The sequence below is a fragment of the Pongo abelii genome, chromosome 16, assembly GCF_028885655.2.
Source record: "Pongo abelii isolate AG06213 chromosome 16, NHGRI_mPonAbe1-v2.0_pri, whole genome shotgun sequence".
NCBI classification, from domain to species: Eukaryota; Metazoa; Chordata; class Mammalia; order Primates; family Hominidae; genus Pongo; species Pongo abelii.
The window spans coordinates 18,617,462-18,637,686 of NC_072001.2; the positions used below are offsets into that span (position 1 = coordinate 18,617,462).

Here is a 20,225-nt window from a genome sequence, read left to right on the forward strand (position 1 = left end):
AAGCCAGACCAGCTTTGACTCACATGGGGGCCTCACGTGAGACCAGCCCAGGTGCTGAGTCCTGGGACTCAGAGCCCTCGACCAGGACCTAATAGCCCCAAGTGTGTTTCCTGAATCTGCCGCTAAATGACCTTGGTGGGAGAAGCACATCCACATGTGCTAAGCACTGGCACGCACATCTCATGGGGGTGGGGCGCTTGTAGCTCTGGGCCTTCTGTGCCGGTACACACAGGGCCCATTTCTCCACACCACCTCCCTTCAATGGAGGTGTGCTTGCAGTTTGCAAGTATGGGGCCACATGGTAGGAGGCTTCCCCCAGCACAGGCTGGCAGCATTAGGAGACTGGCGTGGGCCAGGTGCAGAGAGAGTGAGGTTGGCGCCTTAAGGCTGAGCTGTGCCAGCTGTAGAGCTGGGCCCAGTCTTCCTGTCTCACCTGCAGTGTCATCAGCAGCAAATGGGAGGTGTTTGCCTGGCTGGGGTGCCATCCGGGGGGAGAAAGAGAGAGATGCTCACCTCCTTCAAGCCTCCCGCCCTGGCAGATGATACGTGCAGCGGCCTCCCAGCTGCTCAGAGCCGGCATCTCTGGAGGGAGCTGGTGCACATCTCCTGGGCTGAGGGAGCAGGCTTGAGGTGAAGGACACATACCCTAGATAATCTCTCGGAAGGCTTGTGTCAATGCTTGTGATATCCTTTGTTATTTTAGCTTGCTCATGTTAGTGTGTGGCAGGCATTTATACAAGATGCTGATGTTCGACAGAGAACCCCACGTCTCTATTGCAAGATGCCTGTCATCCTGAGAAATCCTCTTTCCAAGGATGACTGCTTTTATTATAGGTGTGATTATAAAATGAAAGATCTATCAAAAAGCAAAAATTTGGTTCTGCTGAACCTGAAGTCACGTTTTCCTTTGTCATAATTTAATGGCATCTTTACAATAAAGTACTTTATGTAAAGTAAATGAAGACAGTAAATTAGACTTTATATTTTCTTAATCTGTTAGCTTACTTTTCTACTCCTTTTCATAGCAGTGGTAAATATTCTTTGAAGTTAGTTTCCTTTGAATTGGAGACACAAGGCTATGTGCTTTAGGAGTTGGGCCCTGGCCAGTTTTCTGCCAGGAAACTGTAACCCATTTTCTTTTTGTTGAAAATATAAGTACAGAAGTCAGGCAAAGGTCTAAGACTCTTATTCTAGCAGTTTACGTTCCAGCCAGTTTTTAGATGTCTCAGTTATTGCCAGCGTGGCCCCTGTTTGGTAAGGAAGTTACATTTTTAGTCATCTGCAACTTTCAGAATAACCAGCATAAAATTAGACTGCACATGTGGCACTCATGGGCACTTGTGTGTGATCTTGTATCCAGACGCACTGTCTCTTGCACACTCCAAAATGCACCTATTTGTATAATGACAAATGTGTTGTATTGGATAGAAGGGGGGAATTTGATCTAAAACTTTTTTCACTACAGATAAAACAATCTGAAAATAAGTCATGACTAAAGGCAGTCTAAAACTGAGCCATACATATGAATGTATCTGTATATCATCTGTGTGAAAACAGAGCTGGAATGTGCTGATGGATTTAGCGATGGGGTGGAAATTCTACCTGGTCACTCAAGAGTGGAGCCAGTTTTCAGTAGGAACTCAATTTAGATTCTATTAATTTGGGATTTGAGCTAATAGAATTCAGGTTGGGTTAGAATTTCTGAAAAGCATTAAGAAAAAAGTTAATAGCCTTGGACCGGGCTTGGGTAAATTCCCTACAACAAATCGCTTCCTGGGGCTGGTCACTGTTTGCCACTGGATACGCTCTGCTGGTGTCATCTCTGCCCCTGGGGTCCTCTGTGACTTAATAGTGTCCTGGTGCTTGTGAGAGTGGGTTCCAAGTTACAGCTCCAAAGCCCAATGAGGGATGTATTTTGAACTCACTTTTAAACTCCCTTTGAAAACTCTCAGCTCCCCATCTTCTGAAAAAGATGGGGTTTTTGAGGATATCGCCCTTGATAAGCATCAGATAGGATGTGAGTATCACAGAAAATTGGGGAAATGTTTTTCAGTAGTAAAGGAAATGCCTGTTTGTTGGTAATGTGCCTTGGCTTTAGGGTCAAGCCAGCCTGACCGAACTTTGAACTTGTGTAGCAGAGGCAAGCTACTTTATATGAGTTTCTTCATCTGAAAAGCAGGGATACAACCCAAAGACCGGTAAGGAATGAGGCAGTGCATACAAAGCAGTGTGCCTTTCTGTAAGCCCCTCAGTGGAACTTCAGAATTGCTTTTTCTTTTTTTTTTTTTTTTTTGAGACGGAGTCTCGCTCTGTCACCCAGGCTAGAGTGCAGTGGCGCGATCTCGGTTCACTGCAAGCTCCGACTCCCAGGTTCATGCCTTTCTCCTGCCTCAGCCTCCCAAGTAGCTGGGACTACAGGCACCCATGACCACACCCAGCTAATTTTTTGTATTTTTGGTAGAGACAGGTTTCACTGTGTTAACCAGGATGGTCTCGATCTCCTGAACTCGTGATCCACCCACCTCAGCCTCCCAAAGTGTTGGGATAACAGGTGTGAGCCACCACGCCTGGCCCCAGAATTGCTTTTTAAACATTACTTTCATCTGTACAAGCTATCAAAACATTTTCCTTAAAAATTAAAATATCATAGGTAAGTGGAATCTTAGAACATTCTACTCAAGAGTTTATTACAGGTGTTCTCAAATAGTTTGGTCTCAGAACCTCCTTCCAATGTTAAAATGCAGTGGATTCCAAAGAGCTTTTGTTTGTGTTGGTTTTTTTAAAGTTCTTTTTTCTAACTGTTTTGTTTTGTTTTTCATTTTTCCCCACCCAGGGACCTGTCAGTGTTTACGTGGATTTTTATCTGTCAGTATTTACTAATTTAGAAGTTAGACCTGGGGAATTTTTTAAATATTTACTTATTAAAGATAACAATAGGCCTGGCACAGTGACTCACGCCTGTAATCCCAGCACTTTGGGAGGCCAAGGCAGGAGGATTACTTTAGTTCAGGAGTTCGAGACCAGCCTAGGCAACACGAGAAAACCTCTTCTTTACAAAAAATACAAAAGTTAGCTGGGTGTGGTGGCACGTGCCTGTGGTCCCAGCTACTTGGGAGCCTGAGGTGGGAGGACGGCTTGAGCCCGGGAGGTGGAGGTTGCAGTGAGCTCTGATCACACCACTGCACTTCAGCCTGCACAACAGAGCAAGGCCCCATCTCCACAAATAAAAAAAGACAATAAAAACCCTATTATGTGTTAATATTAGTAACATTTCTGTGACTGATAACTTTTTTGAAACAAAAAACTATAGTGAGAAGAGTGGTATTATTTGCCCTTGCTGTCCATCTCTTTAGCATCTGGCTTGCTAGAAGGCAGCTGCTTTGGCCCTTGGTGCATTTGGCCAGTTGAGATGGGGTCATTTTCAGAGAACACATGAAGACCATCTAGCTGCCTACTGAATGCCATTGGGAAGGAGGGGACCTCATGGGACCCCTGAAGGCCTTTTAGGGATCCGCAGGGGTCTTTGGATCACGCTTTGGAAAGCATTGGTTTCAATATATGATATTGAACTTGAAAGTGGGTTGTGTCATGGCTCCATGTAGGACGATGCTTGTACTCTCTCGCCAGCTGACCTCTGCATGGCACCATTTGGAATTTTGTTTGCGTCAAGAGAAACAAAGGCTCATCAGAATTTCTGGCATGTGGTTGAAACTCATAAACAAACTCAGACTGGTTTGTCTTCCTTATCCTAAGTTGGTGGCACATCTGTTTCCTTTATGGGTGATAGCAGCTCTTTGTCGATCACGTGTCATTTGCCGTACATTATTTTATCTATGCAGCATCAGTTCCCTGAGCTGGAGATTGTGGACTCCATTTTTACAGGTAATGAAACTAAGGGCTCAGAGAGGGTGAGACATTTGCCTAAGGCCACACAGCTTGTGAGTGACCGGCCAGGTGGGATTCTCTGAATCCCAGGCTGCTGTCGGACACTGTGTCTGGTTTCCTCTCACTCCCACCTAGCCAAGCTCTTCAAACCCCTTCAGCATGTCCCGTTCCCTGTTGGTGGAAAGAGGAAGGTATTAAAGGGGCCTACTGTGGCCACACGTCACAGTGTCATTTCCATTTGTAAACCATGAGTGTTTCCTTCTAGAGGCGAACATATTTATTCATGGAGTTGTCCAACAACTGTTTATTGAGTGCCTATCCATGGTAGGCTCGATTCTAGGTGATGGGCTTACTGCAGTAGGAACAAATTTTATTCTAGAAAATTACTAAGTAGAAAAAAGTAGAAGGAAGGAAAACAAAAATACCTCCAACCCCGTAACCTGGAGATGGCAACGGCTGCTATTTTGTTTCATTTGCTTCTAATGTTTTAACTGTATAAATTTAGAATGATATTTGTTCTTGTCTAGAAGGTGGCCTAGTATGAGGGAATCTGATTTGTTCCAAGGAATTTGAACAGATGACTGCGTGCTCTGCATTTGAGCTCATCTGCTAGTTATCTGTCCTTCTGCTCACTTCACCCTCCTCCTATCCATCCAAGCAGCCATCCCCGGCCACCCACCCAGCCACCCGTCCAGCCACCCGTCCAGCCACCCATCCAGCCACCCATCCAGCCACCCACCCAGCCACCTACCCATCCAGCCACCCACCCAGCCACCTACCCATCCAGCCACCCACCCAGCCACCCACCCAGCCACCCATCCACCCACCCAGCCACCCATCCAACCACCCATCCAGCCACCCACCCTCCCAGCCACCCATCCAGCCACCCACCCACCCATCCATCCATCTAGCCACCCACCCATCCAGCCACCCACCCATCTAGCTGCCCGCCCATCTGTCCACCTGTAGCTCACCCACCCAGCCACCCACCCACACATTGACCCATCCCCGTGCCCACTCCTCTTCTCAGGCATCCCCTCCCCCGTGCACTGTGCCTGGTGCTTTCACAGAGTAGCAGGCCCTGCTCAGGGTGCCAGGGATGTGTGATCTTGGCCCTTGTGAGCTGGGTGCTTTGAGAATGGGGGGTCATCGCAACCTGATTCTGTTGGAGGGAATTGATAGTGGAATGTCTTTTTATGAAAATATTCTCCCTGTTTTTTGAAATGTACTCATCAACTGTTTTCTTACCTACAGGATTCTGCTTCAGGAAAAAAGGAATTGTCTACTTATGCAGCTGGAAGAAGCCACCCGCTTAACATCCTACCTCCAGTCCCAGTTAAAAAGTTAGGTTACTTTCAAAGAGAAAACTGTATTTGTTCATAGTGTTCCAATGACTGGTACGTGAACTCGTTTCTTGTAGCTTATTTTTCTCCTACTGGAGCTCGACCTGAAATGTTGTTAACACAGAATGGATACATTATACATTTAACATGCTACTGCTGTATGACTCAAGGAATATGGAGAGAACCACATTTGGCTTCAGGGTAAGAGGCCTGAAGTCAAATGTATTCAAGGATTTTGTAACCTAATTAACAGTTTCAGGAGTGTACATCTATACACATGCACATTTTTCTTTTGGGTTTTTTTTTAAAGCATATGAATTTTTTAAGCTAGTAAGATTTGGCTGCCAAGAATGGCTCTGCGCACATTCTTCAGCCCTGACCATATGGTAGAGTGCAATGTCAAGGGCCTTAGATGTGTCATTTTCTCAGATATTCCTCCTAACAATGCCCAAGGTGGGAACTGTTCTCACCCCAGCCCCAGTGAGCCCGTGGGAGCCCAGAGGGGATGAATGGCTTAAGCAAGTGTACCTGGCTAGTAGGTGTTCCAGCCAGGACTGGGACTGGGACTGGGACTTGGGCACGGGTCTCTGCTGTTGCCGACTTGACTGCTCTCTGCTACTCTTTCCGTGCTCACAGGGTGAGCAGGGGTGGCTGCCCTGCCATCTCAGATGGCCATACTGTCTCATTTCAGCCTGTGTGCCAGCACCCTGCCAGTGTCCTCGGAGAGCAGCCGTGGTCTCTGGCCTCCAGCTGGGGCTCCCTGAGCTCGGTCAGCTTCATGGACATCTACAGCCTCCCGCAGTACGAGAAGCCCATCGCTGAGGGCAACCAGCTTCTACACTTCCACCTCATTCCCTTCAATGCGCTGGGGTGAGATGCCCCCTTTTCAGAGCCCCCAGGTCCCTCCGGCTTCCACAAGCAGAGGCAGTCCCTGGACACACCCCAGTCTCTGGCATCGCTGTCCTCCCGCTCCTCCCTGTCCTCGCTGTCACCCCCAAGCTCACCCCTGGACATGCCCTTCCTCCCTGCTGGCGGGACTCGCCACTGGCGCAGCTGGTGGACAGCTGGGAGGGGCCAGGCCTGGGGGCCCTGGACACACTGTGGGCCCACGCCTCAGCTTTGGGGGACGAAGACTTACCAGGCGTGGCAGCCCTTGAGCCACACGGGGTCCCTGGGGATGGGGAAGGGTCGCACGAGCGAGGACTCCCACCAGCTGGCGCTCCCCTGGGTGGAAGTAAGTGCGGACACGGCCTCCTGCGGGGTGAGGGTTATGTCCAGGGAGGAAACTGTGGGGTCCAGAGTGAGGACGGCTGGCTTTCCAGGTCCATGGTGAGCTCTACGTTTAGGAATATTGATGTGATCGGGAAGAGCACACACCTGCTCTTTCTGATCTGTGTTGGGGAAAGATCATTGAAGTTGACAAAGTTGTCTTTCCTAGGTATTTGGCTTGTTTTCAAAAAATACTTAATTGTTGAAAACTAGGGTAAGAACCACACAGTCTTCCACATTCAGAGGCTGCTAGAGATGGATCAGGGCCTTCGTGACCTTTGCAGCATGCCTGCTGAGATGGAACCGTCAGTGTGTGCCCGCCTGAGACCATTATGCCAACAGGTGTCTGCTTGTAACTAGTGGAAATCTCGACTTCTTTTGTTGCTTTGACATCTCTGTATCTTTTATAGTTTTCAAGAACATAATTCTATCAAATGTGGAAGTGAAAATAATTGGGTAATTTCAAAAGACATGCCTGTACGTATCAGTCATTTCTACTGAATTGGTTTCTCTGGTGGTTCTTCAAATGGAAAAACACAGAGCTCCGTGGAGCCTCATCCATTCAGATGGTGTTGGTTCAGCTCCTCCTTGGAGCTGGGGTCTTTCTGCTTGTAGCCTGCTTGGAAGACCAAACTGCTATGGAAGGGAATATTGATCCCATGTGCTTTTGTGAGCCACCCATGGCAACTTTATCTTCCTTTGGTTTTAAAGAGGATCAAGAACAAGGTCTCCCGTTCCTGAAGTTCAGCCCATTTAATTGATTTTTATTTGCACAGCAAAAATGTTTTAAATGTTCCATTGAGGCAAACACTAGATAATTTGTGCAGCATAGTGGATCTCAGCCAGGGGTGTTTTTGCCTCCTGCCCCTGGGGAACACTTGGCAATGTCTGGAAACATTTTTGGTTGTCACAACTAGGGGATGGGAGATGCTCCTGGCATCTGGCGAGTGTAGGCCAGGGATGCTGCTAAGCACCCTACCATGCACAAGGCAGCACCCCCTCCCCCTCGAGAATGGTCCAGCCCCAAATGTCAAGAGGGCTGAGGCTGAGAAACCCTAGTCACATACCATGGAGTATTTATGCTTCAAAGGGTAGAAATAAAACTAGAGAGCAGAACCAGTGTGGTGTAGTGGAAACAGCTTCAAACTAGCACCTGGGAGACCAAGCTTTTGTTCCCTGCCCTGTCCACTTCTAGCTGTGTGACCTTGAACACATTCCTGGACTGAGTCTCACCTTTTCCACCCTTGAATGCAGTCAACTCTGTGACCCCTTCCATTTACCACCATTCTGTTACCCAAGAGATAGATGGATTGGTGGATCAATAGATAGGTTCATCACTCTATAAAATAGTAGTCTGTTGGCACTTACCTGCGTAACCAGAGGCCATCATGTCCTGAGACTGCCTCATGGCTTTTTGGCATCTCTATTTTGGTGTCTGCCCCTGTGTTTGCAAACACTTTGGTATCCCCAGATACATTATTTCTGAAGTCCACACATGCAGGTATCCTTCATTAGCTTTGTTCCTCTTTATAACCACACGTTGATTGCTCCATGTTTATTCTGTTCAGTCAAAAAAGAAATATCCAATTAGGACTTTTTTCTTAGTCTCCCTCCTCTCTCCCACCACCTTCTCCTTAAGGGATTGAGATTCCAGAATGTCGGTCTAGTTAGGCATAAAATCTGCACAAGGCCCAGGGGCCACTTTGGGACAGAGGAGAGACAGAGTGGGAGAGAGAAGCGCTGACTTAATTTCACATCCTGATTTCTTTATTTTTTCCTTTGCTTTCCGTGGCAGATGCTATAATGGTTGAAACTTCTTAGACTGGGAAGTATTTGCTTACGTGTGTAGACACTGCCATCTCCTGGTGGAGTCATAAGTCATTCGTGATTATTTCTTGTATGGCACTGCCATCTTGTGGCGGATTCGTATATGACATTGGTGATGAATTCTTGTATGGCACTGCCATCTGGTGGCAGATTCTTATATGACACTGCCAATAAATTCCTGAGTGACACTGCCATCTGGTGGTAGACTGGTATATGACATCGGTGGCGGTTTCTTGGGTGACACCGCCGCCTAGCTGTAGCTTTTTTTATGATACTGCCATCTGGTGGTGGTTTTATATGTTACATCTATTACATTGTTTCAAGGACACAAGAACAAAATTTATTTGTGTCCTTAGAAACTTGAAATGGTTGACCCTGCTGGGTGTCCCCAGAGGGCCGGGTTGGGTAGCCAGCTTCAGGCATGGACACAGGGGGGCTCCTCGCCTCCCCTGCCCCATCATGTATCAGCTGTGCTGGGAAAATTGCGGTCTAAGTTTGGCCCCCAGCAAGTCTTAGTAAGACAAAATTTTTGTAAGATAAAAATCAAAGCTGTCCAAACTTGCAAACCAGCCTCTGAATGATTTTTTCCTTGTGTTTTCAATCAATCTGAGGAAACAGAAGGCAGGTAAGAGGAGTGGGGCAATACACTGTGATCTTTCGTGCTATTTACGTTTTTGTTACCGTTTTGTCTTCCCTGGATTTTAAAAGTCAAATGTGTTATGATTATGAAATACTTATCTATTTTCATCTACCCACTAGTATTTGCTAATCAAAACCCATAAAAATCTTGACTTTGCTCATATCGATGTTTTTATGATACTGATACTCCATTTAATGTTGTTGGCTTAAATTCTGTAGTGTTTTCACTTTGTGCCTTTTTTTTTTTTAATCTCTTCTCATGCGGCTCGACAGAAGTGCTCACTGTAAGTGGCCTTGGGAGTCCCCTTGCTCAGTGTTGTTGCTCAGGCCCCAGGCATACCTTTGTGCTGTGGATGGATGTGTTCAGGATGGCTGGGGTGTGGCCATTGAGGGTTATCTTATAGCTGCGCTTCAACACAACTTAGCAATTGGCCGTATCGTTATCTCATTGTTAATATTCATGGCGGCTACAAAAGCTGTTTAAGAACTTTCCTAGAAGCTTTCACTGTTCATTCCCTGTATGTGTTTTTTCTGGAACGTAATGGCGTTCATTACTGTCCTATGCCACCTGGCAGATTTGCTATGCTGTGGTTTTCACTATATTTTCTTCCTTTTTACCAAGCAGTGTTGACGTCCTTGGCTTTTAGTGTCTGTCTGTCTTGAATGATGAAAAGGGAGTAAAGAGATTTTCTCATGAACATGGGGAAGATTTGACCCTTGTCTCCCTGACACTGCTCGTGAGGGTCCACTTCTGTGCCTTGAAGCCTCAGGGCAGGCATCCTGGGTGTGGAGCGTGGAGTCTGTGCTTTTTCTCAGCCGGGGCAGTTGCCGATGGGACTTCCTCCTGGCAATTCCTACTTCCACACACCCTGTGGGTCCAGTGACTCAGCCTGGGCTTCGAGGATTAGCTCCTTCATTTCTTTCCTCTCTGCATTGACTTCTATGGCAATGATGAGAGAGAAATGTGGCCAGACTTGTGCCTTGGGCTGGGGTGGTTGCAGTGCTTAGCCTCGTTACCTGGTGCTGTTTCCTTGCAGGCATCTACAGCTGAGTCTGGGGACCACGCGTGTCAGGGCTGGGAATGCAAATGGTAGTGGTGGTTTCCTTCACTGGGGGTTGATGCAGTGGATGGGGAGTGAGGGCCAGGTGTTTGGGTCCTTCCACGTGGTGGGGATAAAGAGGAGAGCTGGCGTCTGGAGTCCTGATCTGTCTGAGAGGCAGTGCCTCCAGCCACCCCAGGATGGAGGCCAGCTTCCAGCCCTGGCTGATGGGGGAGAAGCAGTGAATTCCCCAGATGTGGCATGGCGGACCTTTGGAAGATTCACTCAGCCTCCACTTGACCTCGCAAGGCCAAAGGCCACAGCCCCATGTGCTCCGTGTGCTGTTGAACATGTTCGTATTTCATTGGCGTGGATGATAGTTTGGTTGAAAGGAGAGACGGTCACCAGTGGAGTCAGTTTAGGAAGGCACAAAGTCAACCCTTTCCGTTTCTAGAACTTAGCCAAAGAAAAGTGCAGAGATGAAAGCGGGAGCTGGCTTTGAGTGACGGTGGAGTGCCCAGCTGGGGCTTCCAATTTGATTCCGTGTTCCAGCTGAGTGCGCCCCTCCAGAAAGCAGACTCCTGGGCTCACAGGTGCATTTAGCGTGGGAAGATTACATACACGTTTGTATTGGTTTTGTTAAAAGGAACTTATTGCTATGAGGAAATGGGTAGAAACAGCTGATGAAATGTTAAAAGGAAACATTTCAATGGCTATTTTTGGCTCTTGAATAAAATAGATGTGAAAGATAAAAATAAGCGTGCCAGGAATAGCAGCGTGCTAACCCAGAAGGGCGGCTGGAAGGCTCCTGCCTGCGGTCACTGAGACGGCCAGGCTTGAGCCCCAGCTTCCTCCCCCGGGGCCGCAGGCCTCCCAGGTGGTGTTTTCAGAGGATGAGTGTGGGTTCAACTTTGTCCTCTGCTTCGAAGGTTGCTAATTTTTCTAGGGTTTATTTGGATGATTAAAATGTTTTTTTCTTGAGTATAAAAGCAGTATTTGTTGTATAAAACATGGGAAATATCCGACAGCATAAAGAAGGCAGTGAAAACCATGACCTCTTGGCGAGCGCCACTGCTGTTCCCATCAGGCTAATGCTGCTTTCCTGTCTCGTGGGTGTGCGCGGCTTTCAGAAAGTGCCATTTGAGGGGCTTCTCATCATCATCTTATGTTCTGTGTGTTCATTAAGGGGGTGGAAATAGATTTATGAATCCAAGAGGTAGCCAGAAATTCATTTCTTCAATTTTCCAATGTGAAAAACAACTAGAGTGCAGCAAGTCTCCGTGTGTGTGTCCCAGTGAGTCTCTGGAACACTCAGTGACGAAGTGTGTGCTCCAGCGTCAAGGACCCCGGTACCCAGTGCTGTCATTTCCTGACCCTGTGTGTGTCCCTTACTTGCCGCAGTGCAGTGACTCTTTGAGAAGACAGTGCCAAGAGGTTGGAGAGGAGGGTACGCTGCATCTCCACATGCCTGTTGGATTATTCACTAGCCAGCGACAGTGGGGTGTTTGAACCTCTAACCAAAAGGTCTGAAGCCAGTCTTACTATTTTGTTCTCCGTACACAGAATCACCTGTGTTACTGCAATCACAAAAAGATTCCGTACTGAAACTTTCATGCATTGACACTTTGTTTATTTTTCCAGGGGTAAGATATTTTTCTAGTTTCTTTCACCTTTGGGTGATTGGGTTTTAGAAAGAAGTCTTTCTCTCTGGCCTTCGGGGCATAAGGCTTTAGTCTGATGGAGCTCAAAAAGGAGAATCAATGTATGCATCTTTTTATATATTTTTTATTTTTTTGAGATGGACTCTTGCTCTGTCACCCAGGCTGGAGTGCAGTGGCACAATCTAGGCTCACTGCAACCTCCACTTCCCAGGTTCAAGCGATTCTCCTGCCTCAACCTACTGAGTAGCTGCGACTACAGGTATGCACCACCACACCTGGCTAATTTTTGTATTTTTAGTAGAGACGAGGCTTCACCATATTGGCCAGGCTGGTCTCGAACTCCCGACTTCAGGTGATCTGCCTGCTTTAGCCTCCTAGAAGTGCTGAGATTACAGGCATGAGCCACTGCATCCCACCCAGGAAGCATCTTTTTTAAGTTCATTCAGTTGTCGCCAGACTGTTTCACCTACAATATGTTACTCTATTTTTTTTTTTTTTTAGACAAAGTCTCACTCTGTCGCCCAGGCTGAAGTGCAGTAGAGCTGCCTCGGCTCACTACAACCTCCGCCTCCTGGGTTCAAGCGATTCTCGTGCCTCAGCCTCAGTATGTTACTCTATTTTTTATTTAGGAAAAGAGTTGGTAAACTTTTCTTAAAGTGCCAGATAGTAAATATTTTAGGTTTTACGAGCCATAAGGTCTCTGTCACCTAATAGATGTACCCAGTACAGAATTTCTCACTTTAATTTCCAGTCCTTTGTGCTATCTGCTGGTTTCATTGTGAGCTGCAAGGAAATAGAGAGCTGGAGGATTGAAGCCTAGTCTGAGAAGTTACTCTATGAGAGAAGCAAACCCCAAAGGTAGAGTGGAAACAGCAATTATAAGAGGAAATGCGGCCAGGTGTGGTGGCTCAAGCCTATAATCTCAGCACTTTGGGAGGCTGAGGCGAGCAGATCACCTGAGGTCAGGAGTTTGAGACCAGCTGGGCCAACATGGTGAAACCCCGTCTCTACTAAAAATACAAAAAATTAGCCAGGTGTGGTGGCATGTGCCTGTAGTCCCAGCTACTTGGGAGACTGAGGCACAAGAATCACTTGAACCCAGGAGGTGGATGTTGCAGTGAGCCAAGATCACGCCATTACACTCCAGCCTGGGGGACAGAGCGAGACTCCGTCTCAAAAAAAAAAAGAGGAAATGCAACAAGACACAGCCTGTGGAACCTGCCAAGAAGAAGACAAAGGAAGGAGACTGTCTAGGATTGAGATCTGATTTGTGTGAGGAGGGTTAGTGATGGAGGGAGATAAGGGGCATGATGTGACAGCATAGGGACCTCTTTTAATGAACAGTGTTCATGGGGAGTTTTGAGAGATGTTGGGATGGAATTATGACCTTGCCACCTCAATAATTAACTAATTTGTCAGGCGCGGTGGCTCACGCCTGTAATCCCAGCACTTTGGGAGGCTGAGACGGGCAGATCATGAGGTCAGGAGATCGAGACCATCCTGGCTAACACAGTGAAACCCCGTCTCTACTAAAAATACAAAAAGATTAGCCAGGCGAAGTGGCAGGCACCTGTAGTCCCAGCTATTCGGGAGGCTGAGGCAGGAGAATGACGTGAATCCAGGAGGCGGAGCTTGCAGTGAGCCGAGATCGCGCCACTGCACTCCAGCCTGGGCGACAGAGCAAGACTCCATCTCAAAACAAAACAAACAAAAAAACTTAACTAATTTGATGGGTTTGTGTAAGTCACCACCCTGCCCCCACTTTGAGACAGAGTTTTGTTCCGTTGTCCAGGCTGGAGTGCAGTGGCACAATCCTAGCTCATTGCAGCCTCGTACTCCTGGGCTCAAGTGACCCTCCCACCTCAGCCTCCCAAATAGCTGGGTGGGACTACAGGCGCTTGCCACCACACCTGGCTAATTTTTTAACTTTTTGTAGGGACAGGGTCTCGCCATGTTCCCCAGGCTTGTGTTGAACTCCTGGGCTCAAGTAGTCCTCCTGCCTGTGCCTCCGAAAGTACTTGGATTACAGGCGTGGGCCACTTTGCCTAGCTGTTTTCATCATTACTTTGAAGAAAAATATATACTTTGATATTTTGATCATAAAACATGATAAGATTTTGTTATTTTTTTTTTGAGATGGAGGCTAAAGTTCAGTGGTGTGATCTCGAGGGGTTCAAGCAATCCTCCTACCTCAACCTCCTGAGTAGCTGGGCCTACAGGTGTGCGCCACTACACAATTTTTGTATTTTTAGTAGAGATGGGGTTTTTCCATATTGGCCAGGCTGGTCTCGAACTCCTGGCCTCAGGTGATCCGCCCACCTTGGCCTCCGAAAGTGCTGAGATTTCAGGCATGAGCCACTGTGCCCGACCTGTAACAAGATTTTTTAAAGGACATACCCAAAATTCCATTTTTAATCTTTCAATTTTTTTCTTTTCTTTTGATCCATAAAGCAATTGCGCATATATTAAATCTTATTCTCCTGCGTTTTGCCTACATGACATACACTTTTATCTTATTGAGATAATGACATATAATCAATTATATATATTATTATTATTTTGTTTTTACAGATAGGGTTTCGCTGTGTCATTCAGGCTTGAGTGCAGTGGCACTGTCTTGGCTCACTGCAGCCCCTATCTCCTGGGCTGAAGCCATCCTCCTGCTTCAGTCTCCCATGTAGCTGGGACCACAGGTGTGTGCTACCACAGGCAGCTATTTATTTATGTTCAGTAGAGGCATGGGCTCACTTTGTTGCCCAGGCTGTTCTTGAACTTCTGGGCTCAAACCACCTGCTCACCTTGGCCTCCTATGTCTGTTATATTTTTTGATAATTCTGTTTAGATGTACAGTTCTCAGTTTTTTAGCATGAGACAATAACACAACCATATGACACTAAATTGATGAAGTGTTTATAAAGTGGTTTTGAAATTCATGTGGTAGTGCCAATTATATAATATTCTGTTGAAATGTCATTCTGATATCCTATATAATCCACAGAGATGTTGTTTAAAATGCAGGTTGAGCATTCCTAATCTGAAAATCCAAAATGCTCCAAAATCAAAATATTTTTGAATATTGACACAATGCCACAAGTGGAAAATTCCACAGTTGACCTCATGCAATGGGTCAGTCAGAACACAGGAACACAGCACAGTTTATTCAACATCCCCCAGGGAAAAACTATCCTTCCAGCTCCCTTCAGCTTAGATGTATCTTTTACGTGCATGGCCAGATTTTCCCATGCAATTATAGCCATAAAAGGTGATAAAATGGCACACGTGCAGGCTGGATGCACCAACAGAAAGTTTTCCAAAATAACCCACATGGGGCAAAAGCCTCCTTGCATTATTCATTGTGTTTTGAAATTAAAAAAAATTTTTTCCTGCTTTGTGGTATAAATCTTTTGTTGAACTTTTCAGAAAGCCTGCAGATATCCCCATGGATAAGAGTAATAAGAAAAGAGGAAGAATTTATGTTTATGTATAGTGCAGAAAGTAAGTCAGGCTCTTGGAGAAACTAGACAGTGGTGTAAGTGTGAAATATCTTACAGAAGAGTATGGTGTTAGAATGACCACCATGTATGATATGAAGAAACAGGAGGGTAACTGTTGATGTTCTGTGCTGAAGGTGATTAACAGAAGTTAATGAAATATAGAAAAACACCACATGAAGCTGATAATGAAGATCTCCATTGTGTATTGAGAGTGGCTCCATCAGCAATGCAGTGAACACATGCAACTTACTGTGCACTAATCATGAAATAAAGATATATCATGATGAACTGAAAATTGAAAGGAACGGTGAATATTCAACAGGCTGGTTGCAGAAACTTCTGAAAAATCATGATATTAACATTTTAAACATTTGTGGTGCTAGGGCCAGGCATGGTGGCCCATGCCTGCAATCCCAGCACTTTGGGACGCCAAGGCAGGCAGATCACCTGAGGTCCGGAGTTTGAGACCAGCTTGGCCAACGTGGTGAAACCCCGTCTTTACTAAAAATACAAAAATTGGCTGGGCGTGGTGGCGCGTGCCCGTGATCCCAGTTACTCGGGAGGGTGAGGCAGGAGAATCAGTTGAACCCAGGAGACGGAGGTTGCAGTGAGCTGAGATCATGTCATTGTACTCTAGCCTGGGCAACAAGAGTGAAAAAATCTCTCAAAAAAAATGAGAAATAAAAAATAAAAATAAAAAAGATTTGTGGTGATAAAGCATCTCCTGATTTTTTTTTTTTTTTTTTTTTTTTTGAGACAGGCTTTCACCATATTGGCCAGGCTGGTCTCGAGCTCCTGAGCCACCGCACCTGCCCTAAAGGCATGAATTTCTTACCAGTTCATTATTATGCTAACAGAAAGGCACGGATATCTAGGGACATCTTTTCTGATTGGTTTCACAAACATTTTGTAGCAGTAGTTGGTGCTTATTTCAGGGAAGCTGGACTGGATGATGACTGTTCCTCCTTAAAACTCTTCAGCTCATCCTGCAGCTGCAATTTTCTCAAAAATAATGTTTATGCTGTGTGCTTTCCCTGAAGTGTGACTTCACTGCCATGTGACCAGGGAATCCCTAGATTGATGAAGAGTAAACATAAAAACACTTTCTTGAACAATACGCTGGCAGCTGTGAATAGATGTATGGGTATGAAAGGGTTTCAAAAGGAGTGAAGGATGCCATATGTGCAGTTGTCAGGGCCTGCAACACAGTGACTAAAGGTACAGCTGTGCATGCCTGACACAACTTCTGACCTTCAACTGTATTCACTGATGATAATGAACAAGGTGGTGATTTTGATGGTTTCTTCAGGAAAGTGAGAAAAATATGTAACATCCTTACATATGCAAACAATATACCTTCAGTTTGTCAGTAAGCTGGAAGAAGCGGATAACAAGAAAGCTTTTAATATCGACAAAGAGGCTCCAGTTTCTTCGTTCACCCATGGTGATAGAGCTGACATTGATCTGAATCAGGGTGATTGTGATAATGACATTAACACTGCAGAAAAAGTACCTATAGATGACATGGTTAATGTATGTGACGGGTTTACTGAAGGACCAGAACAGTGTTCATTCATAACAAAAAGAAATCATGTCAGTTTATAAAATGAGAGCCTTGGGCTGGGCACAGTGTCTCACGCCTGTAATCCCAGCACTTTGGGAGGCCAAGGCGGGCAGATCACTTGAGGTCAGGAGTTCAAGAACAGCCTGGCCAACACAGTGAAACCCTGACACTACTGAAAATACAAAATTAGCTGGGCCTGGTGGCAGGCGCCTGTAATCTCAGCTACTCGGGAGGCTGAGGCAGGAGAATCATTTGATCCTGGGAGGCGAAGGTTGCAGTGAGCCGAGATCACACCACCGCACCCCAGCCTGGGTGACAGAGCGACACCCCATCTCAGAAAATAAATAAATAAATAAAACGAGATCCTTCTAGACAATACTCATTGTTAATGAGACAGATGACTTTAGAGGAAACATTTTAAAAAGCCATCCCTCAGAATGCCTCTTTATTCCTAGAGGACTCCCTGGAATTCTTCTCAACTGCTTCTGATGATGTTTCTGCTTACTTTTTTTTTTTTTTTTTTGAGAAGATGTCTCGCTCTGTCGCCCAGGCTGGAGTGCAGTGGCACGATCTCGGCTCACTGCAAGCTCCGCCTCCCGGGTTCACACCATTCTCCTGCCTCAGCCTCCTGAGTAGCTGAGACTACAGGTGCCTGCCACCATGCCCGGCTAATTTTTTGTGTTTTTAGTAGAGACGGGGTTTCACCGTGTTAGCCAGGATGGTCTCGATCTCCTGACCTCACGATCTGCCCACCTCGGCCTCCCAAAGTATTAATTTTTTTTTTTTTTTGAGATGGAGTCTTGCTGTGTCACCCAGGCTGGAGTGCAGTGGCCTGATGTCTGCTCACTGCAAGCTCCGCCTCCCAGGTTCACGCCATTCTCCTGCCTCAGCCTCCCAAGTAGCTGGGACTACAGGCACCTGCCACGATGCCCGGCTAATTTTTTGTAATTTTTTAGTAGAGATGGGGTTTCACCGTGTTAGCCAGGATGGTCTTGATCTCCTGACTTTGTGATCCATCTGCCTCGGCCTCCCAAAGTGCTGAGATTACAGGGGTGAGCCACAACGCCCAGCCAAGTATTAAATTTTTTATTTGAAAAATCTCCTCTCTCCAAAGATCTCCCAGTGTTTCTGCAGAGGTCTTTACTTAGGTAAAGAGAAGAAGCAATTCTTGGCTGGGTACAGTGGCTCACGCCTGTAATGCCAGCACTTTGGAAAGCAAGGTTGGTGGATTCCTTGATCCCAGAAGTTCAAGATCAGCCTGGCCAACATGGTGAAACCCCATCTTTGCCAAAAATACAAAAATTAGGCGTGTGTGGTGGAGTGCACCTGTAGTCCCAGCTACTCGGGAGACTGGGATAGAAGGACCGCTTGGGCCTGGGAGGTCAAGGCTGCAATGAACCAAGGTGGTGCCACTGCACTCCAGCCTGGGGAACAGAGTGAGACCCTGTTTAAAAAAAAAAAAAAATTATTTGTGAGGGTGAAAATTAAATGCCTTTGATTGTGCATAGCTATCAGTTATTCCTTGTTTTAATATTTAGTTTATTGTGAAATATAACACATATAGAAATGTACATAAAACAAAACACAGGGCCAGGCCCGGTGGGTCAGGCCTATAATCTCAGCACTTTTGGAGGCCGAGGCGGGCGGATTACTTGAGGTCAGGAGTTTGAGACCAGCCTGGCCAACATGGTGAAACCCCATCTCTACTAAAAATACAAAAATTAGTCGGATATGATGGTGCATGCCTGTAATCCCAGATACTTGGGAGGCTGAGGCAGGAGAATCGCTTGAACCTGAGAGGCAGAGGTTACAGTGAACCAAGATCGCGCTACTGCACTCCAGCCTGGGCAACGGAGTCAGACGCTGTCTAAAAAAAAAAAAAAAATAGTCTGGGTGTGGTGGCTCATGCCCGTAATCCCAGCACTTTGGGAGGCCGAGGCAGGCAGATCACCTGAGGTCAGGAGTTCGAGACCAGCCTGACCAACATGGAGAAACCCCGTCCCTACTCAAAGTACAAAATTAGCTGGGCGTAGTGTTGCATGACTGAAATCCCAGCTACTTGGGAGGCTGAGGCAGGAGAATCGCTTGATCTGGGAGGCGGAGGTTGTTGTGAGCTGAGATCATGCCATTGTACTCCAGCCTGGGCAACAAGAGCGAAACTCCGTCTCAAAAAAAAAAAAAAACAAAACAAAAACAAAAAACACAGTGTAACATGTTATTATAAAGTCACTGCTCAGGGACCAACTTGCCCACTCCTGTGCCTCTAGAGGGAAGCTCCCTCCTCCCACTGTTCTTTAGAGTTTTATATCTTAAGCACAGGAGTCAACAAACTAGGCCTATGCATCACATCTGGCACCCAGCCTTTATTTTTTTGAGATGGCATCTCACTCTGTCACCCAGGCTGCAGTGTGGTAGCACAATCTCAGTTCACTGCAATCTCCGCCTCCCAGATTCAAGCAATTCTCCTGCCTCAGCCTCCTGAGTAGCTGTGATTACAGGTACGGGCCATCATACCCGGCTAATTTTTGTATTTTTGGTAGAGATGGGGTTTCGCCATGTTGGTCAGTCTGGTCTCGAACTCCTCATGTCAGGTGATCCACCTGCATTGGCCTCTCAAAGTGCTGAGATTACAGGCATGAGCCATGATGCCTGACCCAGCCTTTCTTAAAATGAAGGTTTTGGCTGGCGTGGTGGCTCACGTCTGTAATCCCAGCACTTTGGGAGGCCAAGGCAGGTGGATCACCTGAGGTCAGGAGTTCGAGACCAGCCTGGCCAACATGGTGAAACTCCATCTGTACCAAAATACAAAAATTAGCTGGGTGTGATGGCAGGCACATGTAATGCCAGCTACTCAGGAGCCTGAGGCACGAGAATCACTTGAACCCAGGAGGCGGAGGTTGCAGTGAGCCATGATCGCACGATTGCACGCCAGCCTGGGCAACAAGAGCAAAACTCCATCTCAAAAAAAAAAAAAAAAAAAAGGATGTCCTTTTTTGTCTCTCAACCCCGTTTTTTATTTTTTTTATTTTCAGACGGGGTCTCACTCTGTTGCCGAGAGTGGAGTGCAGGGGCCCGATCTTAGCTCACTGCGGCCTCAACTTCTCTGGCTCACATGATCCTCCCAACTCAGCCTCCCAAATAGCTGGGACCACAGGTGGGTACCACCATGCCCGCCTAATTTTTGTATTTTTTGTAGAGATGGGATTATGCCATGTTGCTCAGGCTGATCTCTACCTTCTGGGCTCAAGTATCTCTCTGCCTCCACCTTCCAAAGTGCTGGGATTATAGGCGTGAGCTACCATGCCCAGCCCTGCTTTAATTTAAAGTGTATTACATTTGATATTAGTACAGCCCCTTCAGCTCTTTTTTGGTTACTATTTTAATTGTATCTTTGTATACTTTGACTTTCAATCCGTTTCTGTATTTAAAATATTTATCTTGTAGATAGCACATTGGTGGATCATATTTTGTTTTTTAATCCTTTCAGCCAGTCTGCTTTTCTT

At 46.4% G+C, this 20,225-nt stretch overlaps 1 long non-coding RNA gene and 1 pseudogene across 1 annotated transcript; both read left to right on the plus strand.

The window, feature by feature from the left end:
• The first annotated feature begins 1,628 nt into the window (after nt 1-1,628).
• On the plus strand, nt 1,629-7,233 carry LOC129050303 (protein WWC3-like; annotated as a pseudogene).
• A 3,425-nt stretch (nt 7,234-10,658) lies between these two features.
• On the plus strand, nt 10,659-13,015 carry LOC129050304 (uncharacterized). The gene is made up of 3 exons (XR_008513929.2): nt 10,659-11,923; nt 12,166-12,268; nt 12,416-13,015. It is a non-coding gene; the product is annotated as an uncharacterized LOC129050304 (long non-coding RNA).
• The last annotated feature ends 7,210 nt before the right edge of the window (nt 13,016-20,225 follow it).